We start from the raw sequence: 15,041 nt of genomic DNA on the forward strand, positions 1-15,041 counted from the left end.
TTTCAGTTCGATCGGACAATGTCTTTGAGTTACAGCAGTAACATAAACATTGTGTTTGATGGCGAGTGATCTGTCGCCATGGCAACGGCATTTGATGACACCCCATAATACGCGTAGATGTGTTGGAGCCTGCATCGTTATAAAACCTGTGAAGTTTTGTGCCGTTTGGAGCAATAACTGGATTTATGAGAAAACCATGTTTCATTTCGACCATTTTGTTACCATGGCAACGGCATTTGATGACACCCCATAATATACTTAGATGTGTTGAGGGCTGCATCATTGTCAAACCTGTGAAGTTTTGTGCCGTTTGGAGCATATTAACTGGAGTCATGAGAGAACCGTGTTTCACGACGACCATTTTGTTACCATAGCAACACATAGCAACAAAATTTGACGAAATCTCAAAACTGACACATATATGTCTCGAGGGCTTGACGGTTAGCACACATGTAAAGTTTGAACAGTTTTTGACCATTTACACAGGACTTATAGCAATATGGTATTTTTTGGCGAAGGATGAGTTCCCATGGAAACGGCATATGGTGACATCCCATAATTGGCGTAGAGCTGTTGAGGGCCGGACCATTAACTGTAATCTGAAGTCTGGTGCCGTTTCGACGATTTTCCATTAAATTACGACAACACCAGTTTTTTTTTGCGAGGGATGCGTTGCCATGGCAAGGGCATATGATGACATCCCATCATTGACATAGAGTTGTTGAGGTTCGGACCGTTAATGATAGTCTGAAGTCTGGTGCCGTTTGGATGATTTTCCGTTGAGTTACGTCAATACCGGGTTTTTTGGCGAGGGAAGCGTTGCCATGGAAACGGCATATGGTGAGATCTCGGATTTCACGTAGAGCTGTTGAGGCATTGACCGGTGATATAAAAGTTAAGACTGGGGGACGATGGGACCTTGTCCATTGGAGTTACGACAACACCAGGTTTATTGGCGGGGGACGCATTGCCATGGCAACGGCATATGAGGACATCCCATAATTGACATAGAGCTGTTGAGGGCCGGACCATTAATGATAGTCTGAAGTCTGGTGCCGTTTGGACGATTTTCCATTGAATTAGGACAAAACCGTGTTTCATGGCGAGGGATCTGTTGCCATGGCAACGGCATATGATGACATCCCATAATTGGCATAGAGCTGTTGAGGGCCGGACCATTAATGATAGTCTGAAGTCTGGTGCAGTTTGGACCATTGTCCATTGAGTTAGGACAACACCGTGTTTCATGGCGAGGGAACTGTCGCCACGGCAACGGCATATGATGACATCCCATAATTGGCATAGAGCTGTTGAGGGCCGGACCATTAATGATAGTCTGAAGTCTGGTGCCGTTTGGAGGATTTTCCATTGAATTACAACAACACCAGGTTTTTTGGCGAGGGACGCGTTGCCATCGAAACGGCATATGATGACATCCCATAATTGGCGGAGAGCTGTTGAGGGCCGGACCATTAGCCATCATATGAAGTCTGGTGCCGTTTGGAGGATTTTCCATTGACTTACAACAACATGGTATTTTATGGCGAAGGAAGCGTTGCCATGGAAACGGCATATGATGACATCCCATAATTGACATAGAGCTGTTGAGGGCCGGACCATTAATGATAGTCTGAAGTCTGGTGCCGTTTGGATGATTATCTATTGAGTTACGTCAATACCGGGTTTTTTGGCGAGGGAAGTGTTGCCATGGAAAGGGCATATGGTGAGATCTCGGTTTTCACGTAGAGCTGTTGAGGCATTGACCGGTGATATAAAAGTTAAGTCTGGGGGACGATGGGACCTTGTCCATTGGAGTTACGACAACACCAGGTTTATTGACGGGGGAAGCATTGCCATGGCAACGGCATATGAGGACATCCCATAATTGACATAGAGCTGTTGAGGGCCGGACCATTAATGATAGTCTGAAGTCTGGTGCCGTTTGGACGATTTTCCATTGACTTACAACAACATGGTATTTTATGGCGAAGGAAGCGTTGCCATGGAAACGGCATATGATGACATCCCATAATTGACGTAGAGCTGTTGAGGGCCAGACCATTAATGATAGTCTGAAGTTTGGTGCTGTTTGGACGATTTTCCATTGACTTACAACATCGTATTTTTTGGCGAAGGAAGCGTTGCCATGGAAACGACAAATGGTGATATTTCATATTTAACGTAGAGCTGTTGAGGCATGGACAGGTGATATAAAAGTGAAGATTGGGGGACGATGGGAGCGTGTCCATTGGAGTTACAGCGACAACGTGTTTAATGGCGAAGGATCCGTTGCCATGGTAATGGCAAATTAAGTAACATCAGATTTGACCTAGAGCTGTTCAGGGCCGCAGTGTTAACCATCATGTGAAGTTTGGTGGCATTCTGAGTATTTCAGTTGGCGTTATGACATCATCGTGTTCCATGGCAAGGGACCGCCTAGCATCGAGCGAACGCGAACTTTGGCGCCAAATCACGGTCATGCCGTGCAAAAACCAAAAAACTGCATGATAACAATTTGCCGCCCATGTCTCGAGATAATACCTGACGAATTTCGAGTGGTTCGGATAAAGTCCCGAACGCGATACAAAATTCGTACGGAGGACGAAAAACGCGATAAATCGCGTTTTTCCGACACCAAATTCAAAATGGCCGACTTGCTGTACGTTATTTTATACCCCTCCAAGAGGCTTTTTTGCTCGTCTCCGCACCCTAGATATGCGTAGCGAGTTTCGTTGGTTTACGTGAAAGTTAAAGTAGGGGGAGTTAACGTTAAAAACTGAAGTGGGCGTGGTCTACGCAATTTTTTACGCAAAGTTCCGGTACCAATTACACATCGCTATTTTCACGACTTGTGATGCGCATGCGAAATTTGGTGAGTTTTCACATATGTTGCGGGGGTCAAAAGTGCGCGCAATGTATTCAAATAATAATCAGAAGAAGAATAATAATAATAATAATAATTAAAGCTGCAAGCAGCGTTGATCGGGTCTTCGACGCCGACGCTCCGCAGGCTGTTGTCCGCACGTCGACGTGTCGCGAAAGGCGTCTCGAGGACTCGGCCGTAGGCAAACGTGGGAAGTTTCAGGCCGATCGGACGACGTACATAGGAGTCACAGCAGTATCACAAACATTGTGTTTGATGGCGAGTGATCTGTCGCCATGGCAACGGAATTTGATGACACCCCATAATACGCCTAAATGTGTTGAGGGCTGCATCGTTATCAAACCTGTGAAGTTTTGGGCCGTTTGGACCATTTTCCATTGAGTTAACACAACATTGGGTTTTATGGCGAGTGATCTGTCGCCATGGCAACGGAATTTGATCACACCCCATAATACGCCTAGATGTGTTGAGGGCCGGACCAGTAGCCATCATCTGAAGTCTGGTGCCGTTTTGACGATTTTCCATTGAGTTAACACAACATCGTGTTTTTTGGCGAGGGATGCGTTGCCATGGCAACGGCATATGATGACACCCCATAATTGACATAGAGCTGTTGAGGCATGGACCGGTGATATACAAGTGAAGATTGGGGGACGATGGGACCGTGTCCATTGGAGTTACAGCGACACCGTGTTTTATGGCGAGGGATGCGTTGCCATGGAAACGGCAAATGATGACATCCCATAATTGGCATAGAGCTGTTGAGGGCCGGACCATTAATGATAGTCTGAAGTCTGGTGCGGTTTGGACGATTTTCCGTTGAGTTAACACAACATCGTGTTTTTTGGCGAGGGATGCGTTGCCATGGCAACGGCATATGATGACACCCCATAATTGACATAGAGCTGTTGAGGGCCGGACCATTAATGATAGTCTGAAGTCTGGTGCCGTTTGGACGATTTTCCATTGAGTTAACACAACACCGGGTTTTATGGCGAGGGATCTGTCGCCATGGCAACGGCATATGATGACATCCCCTAATTGACTTAGAGCTGTTTAGGGCCTGACCATCACCCATCATATGAAGTCTGGTGCCGTTTGGACGATTTTCCATTGAGTTAACACAACATCGTGTTTTTTGGCGAGCGATGCGTTGCCATGGAAACGGCATACGGTGAGATCTGAGATTTCACGTAGAGCTGTTGAGGCATGAACCGGTGATATAAAAGTGAAGATTGGGGGACGATGGGACCGTGTCCATTGGAGTTACAGCGACACCGTGTTTTATGGCGAGGGATGCGTTGCCATGGTAACGCCATATTAAGTAACATGGGATTTGACGTAGAGCTGTTCAGGGCCGCAGTGTTAACCATCACGTGAAGTTTGGTGGCGTTCTGAGCATGTCAGTTTGAGTTATGACATCATCGTGTTCCATGTTGAGGGATGGCCTAGCATCGAGCGAACGCGAACTTTGGCGCCAAATCACGGCTACGCCGTGCGAAAGAAAAAAATTTCCGTGATAACTTTAGATCGCCCATTTGTGGAGAAGCTACCCGAGGAATTTGGAGTGGTACGGATAAAGTCCCTAGGAGGAGTTCGTTAAAGTGCGAGGGACGAAAAACGCGATAAATCTCGTTTTTCCAACGCCAAATTCAAAATGGCCGACTTCCTGTACGTTATTTTATACCCCTCCAAGAGGCTTTTTTGCTCGTCTCCGCACCCTAGATATGCGTAGCGAGTTTCGTTCGTTTACGTGAAAGTTAAAGTGGGGGGAGTTAACGTTAAAAACGGAAGTGGGCGTGGCCTACGCAATTTTTGACGCAAAGTTCCGGAACCAATTACACATCGCAATTTTCACGACTTCTGACGCGCGTGCCAAATTTGGTGAGTTTTCACATATGTTGCGGGGGTCAAAAGTGCGCGCAATGTATTAAAATAATAATCAGAATAATAATAATCGCACCGATATCAATAATGTTCGGCCTAGGGTGGCCGAGGTCACATGGGCGCGAGCGCCCATGTGACTAGGTTGGCGTGGGCCACCTACTGTCATGATTTAGGCCACTTTTGATGGGCTTTTGCCCGTCTTTTTCCCTGTTTTGTGTGTGTTTCGCAGGTTTATCGGTCGCTGCGCGACCGATTTCAATAGGGTCTTCGCCGACCTAGGTCTCAGACCCTAATAATCGGACCGATATCAATCATGTTTATGGACGGCCTAGGATGGCCGAGTCACATGGGCGCGCGCCCATGTGACTCGGTTGGCGTGGGCTACCTACTGTCATGATTTAGGCCACTTTTGCCCGTCTTTTGCCCTGTTTTGTCTGGGTTTTGCATGGTTATCGCTCGCATTGCGAGCGACTAAATTTATCCTACCGATATCAATCATGCGAGTTGCAGTCACGCGGCCTATCACCCGTCATGATTTCCGAACCTTTTATGTGCTTTTGCCGGTCGTTTTCCCTGTTTTGTGTGTGTTTCGCAGGTTTATCGGTCGCTGCGCGACCGATTTCAATAGGGTCTTCGCCGACCTAGGTCTCAGACCCTAATAATGCGTATTGAACTGGTTTCATTAATTAGTGAGTTTATTTAACACTAGAACCACCAATCGGGTCAATTTGTGTGATGTGTGTTGTGTGTGTGCAATGTAACTTTTTTTCAATAAAATATTAAAGTCTCCCAGTTCGTGACTTTTCCTGAAAGTGTGTTATGTAGCACCCTGTGTTGTTAAAAATTGCATTCTAATAGCGGGATTTGACGGGTTTAGGTAGGCCTAAAAACCTCTGGCGGTTCTAGTGTTAAGGTAATTAGGTACAGTAGAAGCCCTTTTTTATCAGTATCGAATTTAGCAGTTGAACACAAAAGTCAACTAACTGAAGGTCACTTGCACTGAGAGTGTGGTGTCAAATGTAAGCTTGTCACTCAGAGTAACCAACAGTTAATTTAGCTGCTGGAGAAGAAAGATCATGGGGGGGAGGGGGGGGAGAGAGCTGCCGTTTCATTCAAACTGTTTAAAAAACGGTAACAATGGACTATTTTTCTTAGCGGATGCATGTCAATTTAAATCAATACCACTATTTTTTAAATCAATAAAAACATTTTCTGAATCCATAAAAGCATTTAAATTAATATTGGGAGTTATGTCGTTACTTTGTTGAGAATGTGGCCATGTAATAAGCGGGATAATTTGCAGCGACTTGTTCCTTATGGGGAAAATAACACCCGTCATCCAGCTGCCATCGAGGCTCCATTAAAATATAAATATGTTTAGTGAATTACTGAGTTTAGGCACGTTAATAACGTTTTAATGAAGTTGAATTCAGTATATTCATATTTGTCAGTGATTTCATGTCAATTGTGTGTGTGTGTGTGTGTGTGTGTGTGTGTGTGTGTGTGTGTGTGTGTGCGTGTGTGCGTGCGTGCGTGTGTGCGTGCGTGCGTGCGTGTGTGTGTTTATAGAGGTGTGTGTGGTTAAAACACTTTCATGAAGCGAAGGAGATTTTCCTTCTATAAAACAGCTGTGGGCAGCAGTGAGTGTCACTGACATGAATTCATAGATCAAGGCAGACTGGTGCACACACTCTCCTGTCCTGCCAGGCGACACGCCCGTTCTAAGCCGTGTCCCTCACTGCTCACATCCCAAGCTGCATGTTAGATGTTATGTGCAAACTTGTCACCTTTCGGCGAAATTCGCCGTTTTGAATCCAAAATAGGTCGTTTGTGTGATTCATGTAGATCTGCAATAAAAATATTTTTGGGGTATGGGGGGGTCTGGGACCAGGAGTAATCTGCGGCCGTGAGCTGTTATGTGCCATCATGACACGCATGGTGTTCTTTTTTATATATATTATAATGAAGTGCGAGCTGTGTGCTCGAGTCTTCCTGCCTGTCGGCTCTGCTCATGGATGTATAATGAGGCTCTGCTGCTCCGAGATGATGGTCTAGCTCAGGGGTGGCCAACCCGCGGCTCTCGAGCCGCATGCGGCTCTTTGCCTAGTTTCATGCGGCTCTTCAGTTCATATAGAATTTTATATGTGTGAGTTTGGGGGAGAGACACTTACTCCTGACTAGTGTTGCACGGTGTACCGATACTTGAAAGGTATACCGCGATACCCTGCCCTTAAAAACGTTACTATTCCTCCGTTTCATTAGTATGGTACTTTTAGAATGACGGGGGAAAGTACTCTGGTGAGAAAGCGCTGTTTTAATAAGAGCCGTGTGTGTTCAACGCTCTGCTTCCACTCCCTGCACTGCAGCCGTGCCTACAGTCCCGCTCCTTTCAAGCACGCTTTAAATCTCTCCCCTCTCTCGTACATGCGCTAGCTACCAGAGCATGTGAGAAAACGAGAAGCATGGCTGCAAGTGGGAGTGCAACTGCTGCTGCGCCTCGGCTTGTTGACAAAAAAGACGCCAGAAGCGACATTTTGATGTATTTTAGCTATATCTCTGACAGTGAGGGCAAGCCTACAGACACCACGAAGCCTGTCTGTAAGAAATGTTTTAATTTTATTTAATACGAATTCTTGTCATTTATTTTATTTATTGTTCTCATTGTTTAAAAGTTTGTGTTATAGTTATGGTTCTGTTGTGAAATAAAGCACAACAATTACATTTAAGACTGTTTCGAAAAAGAATCGGAATTCTTGACTTGGTATCGAAACCAAAATGTTGGTATCGTGACAACACTACTCCTGACAGTTAAACCTGATATTTAGTAGGTCTGTTAAGTATCGAATGCTGATAATTCTGACGTAATTTGGCCGGTCAAAGTTGTTTGGGCTCGGATAAAATCGCTCTGTTACTTTCGTCCCGGCTCTCCCTACGTGTGTATGTGTGGTGTCAAGTGTCAGTATGAGAGGATGACAGGTGGCCCAAGAGCCAATCACAATAATACCTGCGATGCATTGAACCAATCACCTTTGGTGGGGGGGGAAACCTATCGTTGATTAAACATTATCCAGTGTTTCCCCTACCATTGTCTTGGAGGGGCGGTGCGCTCCGCCAACTGAGCCCCGCGTCCCCCCCTGAAATTCAAGGTGTTTAAATAATATATATAATTTTTTTTTTTTTTTAAATATATATAGCACCAAATTGCAAATAATCTATAACTACAGTCCTGTCACTTTTCACATTGAACATGTGCTCTTTTATTAAATAAACTAAATGCTTTCATTTTAAGTTGTGAGTTTAGTGTTTTTGACCCTAAGAAACACTGATGCATTAATCAATAACAATAATCCACAGCTCCTATCTCTGCTTCAGAGGATTTAAAAAATATATATCCCAATGCCACAAAAATGCATCAGTGACGTGGTTGAAATCTTGTCTCCAGAAAACAAAAAACTGAAACAAGCGGTATCAGTGACTGTGTGTTTGATGTGGCTCTTTGCAGTAACATAGACAAAATGTGGCTCTTAACCTCTGAATGGTTGGCCACCCCTGGTCTAGCTTCAGCAGCTACATTACCTACGGGTGCGTTCGTTAATAATAACTGCGCGTCCGGAGTCACTGTGGCACAGACTGGACCGCTGGTGAACAGCTGTTAGAATGGGCCGTTCAGGTGTTCAGAGCAGAGCTCCCTGTCGGAGCGGCAGAGCGTGATGTGAACTGAAAAGTTTTTCTGTGGCAATATTATTTAAGGAATCGTTGAGCTAGCTAGCTAGCATACATTGTCATTATCTGCTAACGTTAGCTTTAGCCTTCTATTTCTAATAGTTTTTTTCATAGGCTATAAACAGAGGTGGTAAAAGCATATATATATATATATATATATATATATATATATATATATATATATATATATATATATATATATTGTACTTGACATAAAAGTGTGTGTGTGTACATAAAAGTAAAAGTAGAAGCACTCAGATCTTGAACTAGAATAAAAGTAGAAGTACTCAGGTCTTGTACTTGAGTAAAAGTAGAAGTACTCAGATCTTGTACTTGAGTAAAAGTAATAGTACCAGAGTGTAGGAATACTCTGTTACAGTAAACGTCCTGCATTCAAAATGTTCCTCAAGTAAAAGTAGAAAAGTATTATCATCAAAATATAGTGAAAGTAGCGACAGTAAAAGTAGTCATTGTGCAGATTGGTCCATTTCAGAATAACATATATGATATGTTTTATAATGATTGATCATGAAAGTGTTCTCAAAGCTGGTAAAGGTGCAGCTAGTTTGAATTACTTTGTATACTGCAGGGTAGCTTGTGGATTTACTCCAGGTGGAACTAAAGTCTGATTTAGCATTTGATTATATTTCACATCATTCATCCACATCTGTAAAGTAACTAAAGGTATTAAATACATGTAGGGGAGTAGAAGTACACCATGTACCTCTGAACTGTAGTGGAGTAGAAGAACAAAGTAGCAAAACATTGAAATACTTAAATAAAGTACAAGTATCTCAAAATTGTGCCCAAGTATAGTACTTGTTGAGTTTATGAACTTAGTTAGTTTACACCGTGTGGCTATAAAGATAAAAAGACTTAAGCCTTGCACAGAGGCATGAAAATACATTTTCAAAATGCTCAACAGTGCTGCCAAAATTATAAACTGACTGCTACACAATTAAAATAAATGCTTTTATATATTTCTATTAGATGTGACTCTTTGGCGTTTCTGTTATTAACACTGCTGCTTTAGTTGTTCTGACTGCTAAAATCCTCTGTCATTCCGTGGGGTGGGGGAGCCGGGGGCTCGGATCCTTGTCACCTTTTTCATACAGATGAGTTTGCATCCCAAAGCCTCAGTCACCTTAATTCATGTAATAAAAACATCTCAGGTCAGTAACACTCAAAGCTAAATGTGCAATACCATGTTCAGCTATGTTAATATTTATAATGTTATTGTTGTTACATCAGAAGATGTACATATTGGAATGATTTCTTAACTTACAGTAGGCTATTTTTTACAATGTGTGTTGGAAGGATTTATTAAATTACTATGAATATTGTAATTGTTGAAGGCTTTTAGAGAAGGATGAACTATAAGCCTGAATTACATTTCAATCAGGAGAGACGTGATGTATGAAATACATGTTTATTATCGGGTCACATTATATAAATGAAACATAATGATGACAGTTTATAACAAGTGAATGAAATGGTGTTTGGCGATTAGGCCCAGGTTTGGTAGGATGTCATTCGGGAAGGGAAGAACCGTTTCCGATGAACCCCCCCGGGTCTAGACACTGGTGGTGGTGATAAGTAGTTAGGTCCGGTTGGAAGGGAGAAGGTTGAACTTGGCCCTGAGTTGGAAGCAGGAGGCGAAGGGGTGGAGGAGGGTTCCGCGTTGACACCTGGAAGACAGCTGATGGAAAAGGGGAGAGCATATATAGAGGGATTAACAGGTGCGATAATTAGGCTTGTGAATGGAGGGAAGTGATAGGTTAGCTTGAGGAGTGGCGCTCCCCATCATTTAGTGAAGGGAGCGAGTATTGCCATGACGTGCAATACGAAGTGATAGGTTTTCCTGCCTGAACTTGCGCTGAGCTTCATTTCAATCAGGAGAGACGTGATGTATGAAATACATGTTTATTATCGGGTCACATTATATAAATGAAACATAATGATGACAGTTTATAACAAGTGAATGAAATGGTGTTTGGCGATTAGGCCCATGTTTGGTAGGATGTCATTCGGGAAGGGAAGAACCGTTTCCGATGAACCCCAAAAGAAGTGAAAGTATGAAGTACTGAACGTGATGAAATCTTACCTTGTGGGATGCAGTGGAAATCTATGGATGAAATGAGAGGTTAATACGTGTGGGGATTTAGACATACTGATGCCTCCTAGGCATCCTCCCTGGACATACAGGGCATCCCGGACGTACGGGGCGTCCTGGACATACAGGGCATCCTGGACGTACAGGGCATCCTGGACATGCAGGGCTTCCCGGACGTACGGGGCATCCTGGACGTACGGGGCAACCTGACTTCGCAGGGACACATTTTATACAGACCCAAAGGTTACAACCTGGACGTACAGGATTAGACATGCAAGGATAAACATCAGCCGCGGGGCGAATATACGTGCTGACATGCTAAGAACCACCACCAGTTATATGCATACGTACCAATTGTAAGGTTGGAGAGACCTTTGGATAGCCAGCACGACACTGAGGTTCGGACGAATGTAGGATGAGAAGCGGTTGTTGTAGGGAAGAGGAATAATTACCTTGATTGCGGCAGGTTTGCTTCACCTATCCTGAACGAGCCCTGAAATGCTCTTAAGACACCACCACCAGTTATATGCATGTTTACCATAGGTAAGCTGGAGAGATCTTGGATAGCCGGCACGAGCCGATGCCCGGCGAAGAGGGAGATGTAGACAATGTAATGCGGCTGTTAGCTTAAGTACAATGATGCATGAATATCATACCCTGCTTAACATAAGCCATGTGAGCATGAAAACAAATATATGAGTGCAATATGAGCAGCATGAAATAATATTTGCTTAGGTAAATACTGAGACATGACCCATGATATAGGCAGGGCTCAACGCTAACTTTTAAAAGTGGTTGCCAGGCTGGCAACCAGGCATCCGCTTTTGGTTGCCAAAACTGAAAATACGGTTGCCCTTTTTTAGATACCTTATATTTTAAATAATTAAGATGCTATACAGTTATACATCAACTTAATAATGACATGTGACACAAGAATGTTCAAATGCTTTACAATAAGTAATTAATGCACTTATTTGAACCTAAGTGGTAGTAAACTTGTCCACCCTCAATTGCTGGTATAAAAAATACCAGTAGTGCTGCTATTGTCCTGTTCTTCATAGATCCCTCACAAATTAATTGAGCAAGTCACTAGTTTATTGATCATCCGTTGTCTCCCTTTCAAATGTGGGTTTTCTTGACCTTTGTGCTGACCCCCACCATAGACCCATTGGCCCTTCAGCATTGAAGTCTTGGATTGGCCAGACTAATACATTTCTAATGTTAAATAAATGAAAACCATTCACAGTTAAACATTTGATATTATTGATGCTGTAAATTACCTTTAATATGTCTAACTATATTTAAAATGTGCTACCTTTTTATAGAAGTGATCATAATGTAATGCAACCATTTTCTATGGTAAAGTTTCGTTTTGCACTTTTATTTTGGTAGTAATAAGATCGGGACTCTTATTTTGAAGGAACTTTTACCGGAAGTGAATGGAAAATATTCCTCTTTGTTTTTCGTTCGGGTTTTACCTTACGCTTCATCAGTTGAATCACTTTGAACATTCGTTTGAGAAGTTGAGGTGTTGGCTGAACTTTTTACCACACAGTCAAACAACTTATTTTTGCTTCGCCATTTTGTTGTAACACAAACACACCGCGCACGCGAGTAAACGTGCATCGCTTTCTGGCTCCGTAATCACGCCAATGCACGTGCAATTTAAGTATCAGGTTCCGACTGGTCACAACAATTAAATATCACTCTTAAAACAAATATGAACGTTTATCTATTTTGGGGTGCACGTTTTGCTGTCCTTATTTTTTATGTTAAAAAGTCCAAGAAGTGGTTGACATTTTTCTGAATGGTTGCCAATGGCAACCTGGCAACCGTTACTGTCGAGCCCTGATATAGGACTAGCTTAATTAGCAGTTTAATTACGCCACGGTGAGACGTAGATGCTGATGTGCTGGTTGGGTGATTAGACTGTCTTCTATCATCTTACATGAACTTCTCTTTCTCCCTGAAAGAAACCCCCCCAAAAAAAACATGGATGGGCAGCATCCGTGGCTGTGTTGAAGCTTGAAACTGCGGTACTTACTGAGCATTGTGCCGGGTAGTAGTTACCCGAACTGCATAACTCCATGCTGTAACGCATTACACCCGAAGCTGCCTGAAACTCACCTTAACCCTGAACTAAAGGCAACAATGCATAAACGAACTTCTCTCTTTTTCTCTCTCCTTATTCTTCTTCTCTTTCCTCCTCTCTTTTCTTTCTTTTCTCTTTCTTCCGTTCTTTTATTTTTCTCTCCTTTTTTCTTCATTCTTCTCTTCTTTTGCTTTTCTCTTCCTTGTTCTTCTTCGCTCTTCTTCTTCTCTCTTTTCTTCCTCTCTTTTTCTTCTTCTCTTTTCTTGCCTGTTTTAGCGGTGAGGCGCAGGGAAAGGAGGAAAGCCTGCTGTGCACTGAACCTGCTAGCCGTCTATGACGCACTTAGTGTCCAGTACTGGCTACTGAGCCGGAAGGAGAAGTAGCTTCGATGGGATGTAGCTTAAGCCCTGCCTGCCTGCAAGAGGGGTTGTAGTTGAAGCCAGAAATGGGTGAAGCTTCGCGAGCGATGAGGGCCCGTTCCGCGTGAAGCCGGAAGCGCCGCATTAGAGCGGCCCTGATGCCAGTGATGCTCTCTCTCGACTGAAGGCGTGCGTCAATTGTTTGCCTGAAGTAGCCCCTTTCCATTAAGCCGGAGGAACTTCTGTGGAGCCCGATGTCCTTGTCTTTTCTTTCCGCGTCCGGGTTTGCGGGGTGGCCGGCTAGAACCGCTAGCCAACTGGGGAACGCCGCCTGTAGCTTAATCCGCATGACTGCGGAGCTGATGATTATATACCTGGAGCTGGGACGAAGCCCTGCTGCTGCTTGCGCGTTGACACCTGGAAGACAGCTGATGGAAAAGGGGAGAGCATATATAGAGGGATTAACAGGTGCGATAATTAGGCTTGTGAATGGAGGGAAGTGATAGGTTAGCTTGAGGAGTGGCGCTCCCCATCATTTAGTGAATGGAGCGAGTATTGCCATGACGTGCAATATGAAGTGATAGGTCTTCCTGCCTGAACTTGCGCTGAGCTTCATAACATTTTATACCTAAAAACATAAAAGCCACAATAAATAAATTACAATTATTGTATTTATTTTTACCTCCCGTATTGCTTTCAACCCACCAGCTTTTATGGTGTTGTTATGTCACTAACTGTAAGCTTGTCACATACAGTCTATGGTCACTCAGAGTAACCTACAGTTAATTTAGCTGCTGGAGAAGAAAGATCAGGGGGGGAGGGGGAAGAGAGCGGTTGTTTCATTCACACTGTTTAAAAAACTGTAACAACGGACTAGTTTTCTTAGCGGATGCATGTCAATTTAAATCAATACAACTATTTTTTAAATCAATAAAAACATTTTCTAAATCCATAAAAGCATTTCAATTAATATTGGGAGTCATGTCGTTACTTTGTTGAGAATGTGGCCATGTAATAAGCGGGATGATTTGCAGCGACTTGTTCCTTATAGGGAAAATAACACCCGTCATCCAGATCAGGATCCCTCCGCTACGCTTTGGGATCCTGATCTGCCGACGAGGCTCCATTAAAATATAAATATTTTTAGTGAATTACTGAGTTTAGGCACGTTAATAACGTTTTAATGAAGTTGAATACAGTATATTCATATGTGTCAGTGATTTCATGTCAATTCGGCGAACGTAAACATACATGATCGTGGTGAAGATGATGATTAAATTAGGATTAAAAATCGAGAGCCGGGCATTTCCTCCCGTTCGTTTTTTTCGACAAACAACATTATTTTTTTAAATAATAACATGGTGATGTTTTGTAAATTATTACATGTCTCTTATTTAACACAGAGTATGATATCCGTGACATATGGATCTTAAAAAAGTTCCGCTGTACATCCAGCGTACTGTATCTGACTTTATTTCACATGAGTTCCAGTGTGGAACCCCACTGCACCCCCTGGTGGATCAATGATCCATTGCAGCTGGCTTCATTATAATTACATGTATCTATCACGGGGGCGGTCTCAAGTCAAGCTGGAGGTTTTCCCTTGAGCGAGGGCAGATCACGTACCAATCACGGCCCTCGCGTTTCAAACTGTCGGAAATGAATCGCTACATCTGTAGATATCCCTGCCCTAATGCCAAAGTAACTGCCAACTCCCCTCTCCTGCAGGGGGGCGTGGTAAGTTGCAGCTCACAGAATCAGCACCCTGCAAAAACAGGGCTGGAAGAACAATCAGAGCGAAATGAGGCATGGCTAAAATGCAGGATCTGTTTGGTATTTTGAAAAAAAAAACTATATTTATATACTTTATATAGGTTTGGCCATACAATATATTGTTCAAATATAGCATGATAGGTCCACTTTAATAATACCATACGTTATAATATATGATATGATAATTACATTTACATTTTATTCATTTCT

General features: G+C 43.2%; 1 protein-coding gene and 1 long non-coding RNA gene across 5 annotated transcripts in view; one reads left to right on the forward strand and one right to left on the reverse strand.

Annotated features, from left to right (window-relative positions):
* The window catches only part of LOC307041411 (aminopeptidase N-like), a 388,536-nt gene that overhangs the window by 358,886 nt on the left and 14,609 nt on the right, over positions 1 to 15,041 (forward strand). The window lies entirely within an intron of this gene.
* On the reverse strand, positions 9,910 to 13,636 carry LOC307041412. Its single transcript, XR_013808751.1, has 2 exons — positions 10,599 to 13,636; positions 9,910 to 10,193 (listed from the first exon to the last, which is right to left on the reverse strand). It is a non-coding gene; the product is annotated as an uncharacterized lncRNA (long non-coding RNA).

This window comes from Notothenia rossii (genome assembly GCF_949606895.1).
Source record: "Notothenia rossii genome assembly, chromosome: 5".
Taxonomy (NCBI): Eukaryota; Metazoa; Chordata; class Actinopteri; order Perciformes; family Nototheniidae; genus Notothenia; species Notothenia rossii.